The sequence below is a fragment of the Carcharhinus amblyrhynchos genome, chromosome 21 (genome assembly GCF_965287045.1).
Source record: "Carcharhinus amblyrhynchos chromosome 21, sCarAmb.v2.hapA, whole genome shotgun sequence".
Lineage (NCBI taxonomy): Eukaryota > Metazoa > Chordata > Chondrichthyes > Carcharhiniformes > Carcharhinidae > Carcharhinus > Carcharhinus amblyrhynchos.
The window spans coordinates 49658903-49668884 of record NC_137344.1 but is presented as its reverse complement, the minus strand read 5'-3'; positions in this window follow the sequence as shown (position 1 = coordinate 49668884).

Below are 9982 nucleotides of genomic sequence, written 5' to 3'. Positions count from 1 at the left end.
ACTACTCCCAATCATCAGCAAAATGATGGAAGGTGTCCCCAGTATCACCTGCACTCAGACACTGCTTCGCTCCAGTTATCATTCCAGGCTTGAGCTAATCACGGGCAAAGGAGCTGAGCTCTGGAGGAGAAGTGACAGTGACTGCCCCTGACAACAAGGTAGCATTTGACCGAGTTTGTACCAAGTAGCCTTAGCACAACTGGGGCAAAACTCTCCAAATTAACACAAAGGAAGATAAGAACATAAGAAATAGGAGCAGGAGTAGGCCATCTAGCCCTTTGAGCCCGCCCCGCCATTCAATAAGATCATGGCTGATCTGAAGTGGATCAGTTCCACTTTCCCGCTTTCTCCCCATAACCCTTAATTCCCTTGTCTATCAGAAACCTATCTACCTGTGACTTAAATATATTTAGCGAGGTAGCCTCCACCACTTCAACGGGCAGAGAATTCCAGAGATTCACCACCCTTTGAGTGAAGAAGTTCCTCCTCAACTCTGATCTAAACTGCACCCCCCCCTTATCTTGAGGCTGTGCCCCCTAGTCCTGCTATCCTTTCTAAGCGGGAAGAATCTCTCTACCTCTACCCTATCCATCCCCTTCATTATCTTATACGTCTCTATAAGATCCCCCCTCATCCTTCTAAACTCCAACGAGTACAGACCCAGTCTATTTAGTCTCTCTTCATAGTCCATCTCCAACAGCCATTGAGCCTTGAACTTCAATTGTGTTCCCCTCATTGCATCCCTCTCAATCAACATCTTGGGGGTAACTATTAACCAGAAACTAAACTGGACTAGCCATATAAAAACCATGACTATAAAAAGGAACAGGTCAAAGGCTAGTAATTCTCTCTCCTATCAGCACTGTGGAAGTATTTATACCACAGAGACTGCAGGGGTTCAAAAGGCAACTTCTCAAGGGCAGTTAGGGATGGTCAATAAACATTGCTCTTGCTAGTAGCACTCATTTCCCATGAACTATGAAAAATAAATCTACCAAAGCCAATGTATCCTATCTAAGGCAAGGATCTCGAACTATACATAATATTCCAGTGAAAACAATTTCTCCCTGTGTACTTTAAAAACCCCATTGAAACTCCTCAGTTAAATCTCTTCACCTTCCGTGTCTAAGGAAAGCAATGCATATCTTCCAGTCAATCTAAAGCTCCTGGTTCTACAAAGTTCAAAGAATACAAGGTTAGGGAATTCTGTAGGTTCAAGATCCAGAGTGAGGTTGTTTCATTCCATGGGATTTCCTCTTGAGAATTCCTTTGCCAACCTACCTGTGGGAAAAGGAATGATTGTAGCAAGTTTCCTGCCTACCACTGGATGGATAACAATCGTGGGGGAGTTCCTGCTGAGCTGAGTTAAATCCGATTCCAAAAATTAACTCCCACATCCCACCATAAGTAGTCTCACAACACCAGGTTGAAATTTAACAGGTTTATTTGGTAGCACGAGCGTTCAGAGCACTATCCCTTCATCAGGTGAGTGCAGGATTTGTTTCACAAACAGGGATATATATAGACACAAACTCAATGACAAGGTAATGGTTGGAATGTGAGTCTTTACAGGTACAGACAATGTGAGTGGAGACAGGGTTAAAACACAGGTTAAAGAGGTGTGAACTAGCCAGAATAATTCGTGAGATTTTGCAAGTCACACGGGTTACAGATTGTGTGACATGAACCCAAGATGCCACTTGAGGCCGTCCTCATGCGTGCGGAACTTGGCTATCAGTTTCCGCTCGGCAATTCTGCGTTGTCCTGTGTCTTGAAGGCCGCCTTGGAGAATACTTCCCTGACATGCCTGGGTTTGCAAAATCTCACGAACTGTCCCGGCTTAAGACATTTCACATCCCTCTAACCTGTGCTTAACCCTCTCTCCACTCACATTGTCTGCACCTGTAAAGACTTGATTGATTACCAAACACTCCCAAGACAGGTACAGCACAGGGTTAGATACAGAGTAAAGCTCCCTCTACACTGTCCCCCATCAAACACTCCCAGGACAGGTACAGCACAGGGATAGATACAGAGTAAAGCTCCCTCTACACTGTCCCCCATCAAACACTCCCAGGACAGGTACAGCACGGGGTTAGATACAGAGTAAAGCTCCCTCTACACTGTCCCCCATCAAACACTCCCAGGACAGGTACAGCACGGGGTTAGATACAGAATAAAGCTCCCTCTACACTGTCCCCCATCAAACACTCCCAGGACAGGTACAGCACAGGGTTAGATACAGAGTAAAGCTCCCTCTACACTGTCCCCCATCAAACACTCCCAGGACAGGTACAACACGGGGTTAGATACAGAGTAAAGCTCCCTCAACACTGTCCCCCATCAAACACTCCCAGGACAGGTACAGCACGGGGTTAGATACAGAGTGAAGCTCCCTCTTCACTGTCCCCCATCAAACACTCCCAGGACAGGTACAGCACGGGGTTAGATACAGAGTGAAGCTCCCTCTACACTGTCCCCCATCAAACACTCCCAGGACAGGTACAGCACGGGGTTAGATACAGAGTAAAGCTCCCTCTACACTGTCCCCATCAAACACTCCCAGGACAGGTACAACACGGGGTTAGATACAGAGTAAAGCTCCCTCTACACTGGCCCCATCAAACACTCCCAGGACAGGTACAGCACAGGGTTAGATTCAGAGTAAAGCTCCCTCTACACTGTCCCCATCAAACACTCCCAGGACAGGTACAGCACAGGGTTAGATTCAGAGTAAAGCTCCCTCTACACTGTCCCCCCCATCAAACACTCCCAGGACAGGTACAGCATGGGGTTAGATACAGAGTAAAGTTCCCTCTACACTGTCCCCATCAAACACCCCCAGGACAGGTACAGCACAGGGTTAGATACAGAGTAAAGCTCCCTCTACACTGTCCCCATCAAATACTCCCAGGACAGGTACAGCACGGGGTTAGATACAGAGTAAAGCTCCCTCTACACTGTCCCCCGTCAAACACTCCCAGGACAGGTACAGCACGGGGTTAGATACAGAGTAAAGTTCCCTCTACACTGTCCCCATCAAACACTCCCAGGACAGGTACAGCACAGGGTTAGATTCAGAGTAAAGCTCCCTCTACACTGTCCCCCATCAAACACTCCCAGGACAGGTACAGCACAGGGTTAGATACAGAGTAACGCTCCCTCCTCACTGTCCCCATCAAACACTCCCAGGACAGGTACAGCACAGGGTTAGATTCAGAGTAAAGCTCCCTCTATACTGTCCCATCAAACACTCCCAGGATAGGTACAGCACAGGGTTAGATTCAGAGTAAAGCTCCATCTACACTGTCCCCCATCAAGCACTCCCAGGACAGGGACAGCACAGGGTTAGATACAGAGTTAAGCTCCCTCTACACTGTCCCCCATCAAACACTCCCAGGACAGGTACAGCACGGGGTTAGATACAGAGTGAAGCCCCCTCTACACTGTCCCCCATCAAACACTCCCAGGACAGGTACAGCACGGGGTTAGATACAGAGTGAAGCTCCCTCTACACTGTCCCCCATCAAACACTCCCACGACAGGTACAACACGGGGTTAGATACAGAGTAAAGCTCCCTCTACACTGTCCCCATCAAACACTCCCAGGACAGGTACAGCACGGGGTTAGATACAGAGTAAAGCTCCCTCCACACTGTCTCCATCAAACACTCCCAGGACAGGTACAGCATGGAGTTAAATACAGAGTAAAGCTCCCTCTACACTGTCCCCCCATCAAACACTCCCAGGACAGGTACAACACGGGGTTAGATACAGAGTAAAGCTCCCTCTACACTGGCCCCATCAAACACTCCCAGGACAGGTACAGCACAGGGTTAGATTCAGAGTAAAGCTCCCTCTACACTGTCCCCATCAAACACTCCCAGGACAGGTACAGCACAGGGTTAGATTCAGAGTAAAGCTCCCTCTACACTGTCCCCCCCATCAAACACTCCCAGGACAGGTACAGCATGGGGTTAGATACAGAGTAAAGTTCCCTCTACACTGTCCCCATCAAACACTCCCAGGACAGGTACAGCACGGGGTTAGATACAGAGTAAAGCTCCCTCTACACTGTCCCCCCATCAAACACTCCCAGGACAGGTACAGCACAGGGTTAGATACAGAGTAAAGCTCCCTCTACACTGTCCCTCATCAAACACACCCAGGACAGGTACAGCACAGGGTTAGATACAGAGTAAAGCTCCCTCTACACTGTCCCCCATCAACCACTCCCAGGACAGGTACAGCACGGGGTTAGATACAGAGTAAAGCTCCCTCTACACTGTCCCCCATCAAACACTCCCAGGACAGGTACAGCACGGGGTTAGATACAGAGTAAAGCTCCCTCTACACTGTCCCCCATCAAACACTCCCAGGACAGGTACAGCACGGGGTTAGATACAGAGTAAAGCTCCCTCTACACTGTCCCCCATCAAACACTCCCAGGACAGGTACAGCACGGGGTTAGATTCCAGAGTAAAGCCTCCTGTACGCTGTCCCCCATCAAACACTCACTCAACAACTATTGTGTGTGAGTGTGTGTTTGTGGGAGGGGTGTTTTTGATGGTGTGTGTGTGTGAGGGGTGTGTGGGTGTGGGTTTTTGTTTATGTGGATGTGTGTGTGTGGGGTTGTGTGTGGGTGTGTGTATGGGGGCTTGTGGGTATTTGGGGGTGCTTGTGTGGCTGTGTGTGTGGTGATTTGTGTGTTGGGGGGTGTGTGGGTGTGTGTTGTGGTTTGTGTGTGGGGTGTGTGTGTGGGTGTGTGTTGTGGTTTGTGTGTGGGGTGTGTGTGTGTGTGTTGTGGTTTGTGTGTGGGGTGTGTGTGTGTGTGTGGGGTGGGTGGGTGGTGGTGTTTGGGTTTGTGTGTGTGGGTGTGTGTGTATGGGTGTGTGTGTGTCTGTGTGGTGGTTTGTGTGTGGGGTGTGTGTGTCTGTGTGTGTGTGTGGGGGGGTGGTGGTGTTTGGGTTTGTGTGTGTGGGTTTGTGTGTGTATGGGTATGTGTGTGTGTGTGTGTGTGTTGGGGGTGGTGGGCGGATGGTGCTGTTTGTGTGTGTGTGTATTTGTGTGTGTGCAGGGAGTGGTGGTGTTTGCGTGTGTGTGTGTGTGTGTGTGTGTGTGTGGGGGGGGGGGGGTGGGGGGAGGGGGTGGGTGGTGGCGTTTAGGTCTTTTGGTCCATGTAAAATAATGAAGACTTGAAGGGATTACTATTTAAAGGGCGAAAAGCTGCAGCAGGCGACGGTGCAGAGGGACCTGGGGGTCCTTGTGCACGAGTCGCAAAAACCCAGTCTGCAGGTGCAGCAGGTGGTCAGGAAGGCAAATGGGATGCTGGCCTTTATAGCGAGGGGGATAGAATATAAAAGCAGCAAGGTCTTGCTGCGACTGTACAGGGCACTGGTGAGGCCGCAGCTGGAGTACTGTGTGCAGTTTTGGTCGCCGCACTTGCGCAAGGATATTTTGGCCTTGGAGGGAGTGCAGAGAAGGTTCACTAGGCTGATACCGGAGATGAGGGGGTTGGACTATGAAGAGAGACTAAATAGACTGGGTCTGTACTCGTTGAAGTTTAGAAGGCTGAGGGGGGATCTTATAGAGATGTATAAGATAATGAAGGGGATGGATAGGGTAGAGGTAGAGAGATTCTTCCTGCTTAGAAAGGACAGCAGGACTAGAGGGCACAGCCTCAAGATAAGGGGTGGGCAGTTTAGATCGGAGTTGAGGAGGAACTTCTTCACTCAAAGGGTGGTGAATCTCTGGAATTCTCTGCCCGTTGAAGTGGTGGAGGCTACCTTGCTAAATATATTTCAGTCACGGGTAGATAGGTTTCTGATAGACAAGGGAATTAAGGGTTATGGGGAGAAAGCAGGAAAGTGAAACTGATCCACTTCAGATCAGCCATGATCTTATTGAATGGTGGGGCAGGCTCGAAGGGCTAGATGGCCTACTCCTGCTCCTATTTCTTATGTTGAAAGCATTTGGTGAAAAATTGAATGTTTTGATTGTAATAATGTACAGAAATGAGAGGCAGAAACATCCTAGAATCCTGTTTCTCAACGTTTGTACCTGTTGCCAATAACAAGCATGTTTATGTTTAAATCTTCAACTTAACAAGAATGTTTCTCTGTGTTTCTCTCAGTTTTCTCAGGAGGTTAAATGGTCTCTGTTTGGGGAATGCTGAGCCTGGGATTCACGCCCTCCCCAACTCTCTTTTCGAGGTTCTTTTAATCTCTTCTTTGTGGTGGACATCGATTAACCATCTCATGCAAAATATGAATAAAATCTCGGGTACGGGATTGATCAGAGCAGTTTGAAAAGTATTAGCTGGAGTTTTTAGTTTGCAAATTAATTTTTAATACCTGTGTCCTTTTGCAAGGAGGGATAATAAAATCATTTAATTTATCTACAGATACGGCACAGCAAATAGCTGCATGGGGCAATATCAGAAGGTCTCTTGCAGGTACACTGCATAGGCTGAATTCTCAAATTATGCCACCAAACTTTGACCCGAGCAGTTAATGCTTTTGCAGTTGTAAAAAAGGACTTGCATTTATATCGGTCTTTTCACAACCACCGAATCTTTCCAAACGATTTACGGCCAATGGAACACTTTGTGGAGAGGTGGACTGATGTTCAATGAGTAGTGGGTTGGAAGGTTATGGAGGCGTGCTGGAAAGTGGAGCTGAGACTGAGACTGAGATGAGATCAGCCATGACCTTAATGAATGGCAGAGCAGGTTCGAGGGCTGAATGGCCTCTATTCCTGCCCCTACTTCTTATGTTGAAGTATGTTAGGGTGGCACAGTGGGTTAGCGCTGCTGTTTCACAGCTCCAGGGGTCCTGGGTTCGATCCCCCGGCTCGGGTCACTGTCTGTGTGGAGTTTGCACATTCTCCTCGTGCCTGCGTGGGTTTCCTCCGGGTGCTCCGGTTTCCTCCCACAGCCCAAAGATGTACTTGGCCGTGCTCAGAAACTGCCCCTTAGTGCCCTGAGATGCGTAGGTTAGCGGGATTAGTGGGTATAATATGTAGGGATATGGGGGTAGGGTCTGGGTGGGATTGTGTTTGGTGCAGACTCGATGGGCCTCTTTCTGCACTGTAGGGTTCTATGATTCTACGTTCACTGTTGTAATCTTTGAAAGTGCGCACGTAACCGACTTATACCCAGCAGACGGCACCAACGGCAATGTGAGAATGAGCTAATAATCTGCCTGCTGTGATTGAGTGGTAAACATTGGCCGGGGGTTAGAGGATTGTGGTCAATGTAGGTTCGATGGGCCGAACGGTCTTCTGGGATTCTCTGAATGAAACTGGGACCCGGTGATTGTGGGGGAAGTGTGCTAACACACCCATGGGTGACACATGGGTGACACACACACACACACTGGTGTGAGTCCAGTTGCTGTTAATTATCAGTAAAATGTAATTGCTGGAAATCTACCGCCCCACCCACTGTGGAATCGGAGCAGGCAAAGGGCGGACACTGGGAAAACCTGATAACTGTGATGGGGAATTTCCAGTCTTGCTCCAGCAAGCCTGTAAAATCCCATTCCTTGTGTGTCACTGGCAGCTCTTTAATGAAATGCTTGAGGAGTTGGTCTTGCATTTATTTTAGCTGCTGTTTAGAACATAGAACCCTACAGTACAGAAAGAGGCCCTTTGGCCCATTGAGTCTGTACCGACCACAATCCCACCCAGGCCCTGTCCCCATATCCCTACACATTTACCCACTAACCTCCACATACATCCCTGGACACTAAGGGGCAATTTCTTAGCACGGCCAATCAACCTAACCTGCACATCTTTGGACTGTGGGAGTTTAGGGCATTGGTGAGGCCGCAGCTGGAGTACTGTGTGCAGTTTTGGGCGCCGCACTTGCGCAAGGATATTTTGGCCTTGGAGGGGGTGCAGAGGAGGTTTACTAGGCTGATACCGGAGTTGAGGGGGTTGAGCTATGAGGAGAGGCTGAATAAACTAGGCTTGTACTCGTTAGAGTTTAGAAGGATGAGGGGAGATCTCATTGAGACATATAAGATGATGAATGGGATGGATAGGATAGAGGTGGAGAGACTCTTCCCACTCAGAAAGGACAGTAGGACTAGGGGGCACAACCTCAAGATAAAGGGGGGCGGTTTAGAACGGAGTTGAAGAGGAACTTCTTCACTCAAAGGGTGGTGAATCTCTGGAATTCTCTGCCCGTTGAAGTGGTGGAGGCTGCCTCGCTAAATATTTTTAAGACGTGGGTTGATGGGTTTTTGATAAGCGAGGGGATTAAGGGTTATGGGGAGAGGGCGGGAATGTGGAACTGAGCCACGACAGATCAGCCATGATCTTATTGAATGGCGGGGCAGGCTCAAGGGGCTAGATGGCCTACTCCTGCTCCTATTTCTTATGTTCTTAAACTGGAGGAAACCCACGCAGACACAAGGAGAATGTGCAAACTCCACACAGACAGTGACCCGAGCCGGGAATCGAACCCAGGACCCTGAAGCTATGAAGCAGCAGTGCTAACCCACTGTGCTACCGTGCCACCAGTTTAGATTTCATTCAGTTGGTATAGACTCTCGTACAGTGCAGACCATTCAGCCCATTGAGTCTGCACTGGCTGTCTGGAAGAGCATATTAGCGTTACACACCTTATGTCACCAGATATTGGGGAGAGGGGGTTCGGGAAAGATTTACAACAGCAAACAGGAGCTGAGAGGCTTGTGTAATGCTTGCTGTGTGTTCCAGGACATTGTGTGCTGGGTGTTCAGGGGGAGCAGTCAGTGAGGTTTATAAAGCAGATTGAACTGCACACAGTCATTGCAAAATAACATTCTAACAAAATACTTTATTCTCAAAAAGAAATTTCTTGTGACAATTAAAATCACTTTGGAATATTTGATAGACTCTCATAGACTGAAGTTAATTTCTTTAGTATTTACAATTTGACTTTACATTATGTATTGAAGTCAGCAGTTGCTGGATTCATAGAATGCAGAGAAATGTGAGGTAATTCACTTTGGTAGGAATAACAGATGTGTTGAGTATAGGGCTAACGGGAAGACTTTGAATAGTGTGGAGGAGCAGAGGGATCTAGGTGTATGTGTACATAGATCCCTGAAAGTTGGGAATCAAGTAGATAAGGTTGTTAAGAAGGCATACAGTGTCTTGGCGTTTATTGGTAGGGGGATTGAATTTAGGAGTCGTAGCGTTATGTTGCAATTGTACACAACTCTGGTGCGGCCGCACTTGGAGTATTGTGTGCAGTTCTGGTCCCCACATTACAGGAAGGATGTGGAGGCTTTGGAGAGGGTGCAGAGGAGGTTTACCAGGATGTTGCCTGGTATGGAGGGGAGGTCCTATGAGGAGAGGCTGAGGGATTTGGGGTTGTTTTCGCTGGAAAGAAGGCGGCTAAGAGGGGATCTTATTGAAACATATAAGATGATTAGAGGTTTAGATAGGGTGGATAGTGATAGCCTTTTTCCTCTGATGGAAAAATCTAGCACGAGGGGGCATGGCTTTAAACTAAGGGGGGGTAGTTATAGGACAGATGTCAGGGGTAGGTTCTTTACCCAGAGGGTGGTGAGGGATTGGAATGCCCTGCCTGCTGCAGTTGTAAATGCGCCTAGTTTGGGGGCGTTTAAGAGATTGGTGGATAGGTTTATGGACGAAAAGGGATTGGTTTAGGTTAGAGGGTCATTGTTGTTGTTGTTTTTTTTAACTGGTCGGCGCAACATCGTGGGCCGAAGGGCCTGTTCTGCGCTGTAATGTTCTATGTTCTATGTTCTAATCCCTACAGAGCAGAACAGGCCATTCGGCCCACTGAGTCTGCACTGACACCAATCCCACCCGGGCCCTATCCCTGTAACCCCATGCATTTACCCCAGCTAGTCCCCCAGACGCCAAGGGGCAATTTAGCACGGCCAATCCACCTAACCCACACATCTTTGGGTTGCTCGAGGGAACTGGAGCGCCCGGAGGAAACCCACGCAGACACAGGGAGAAC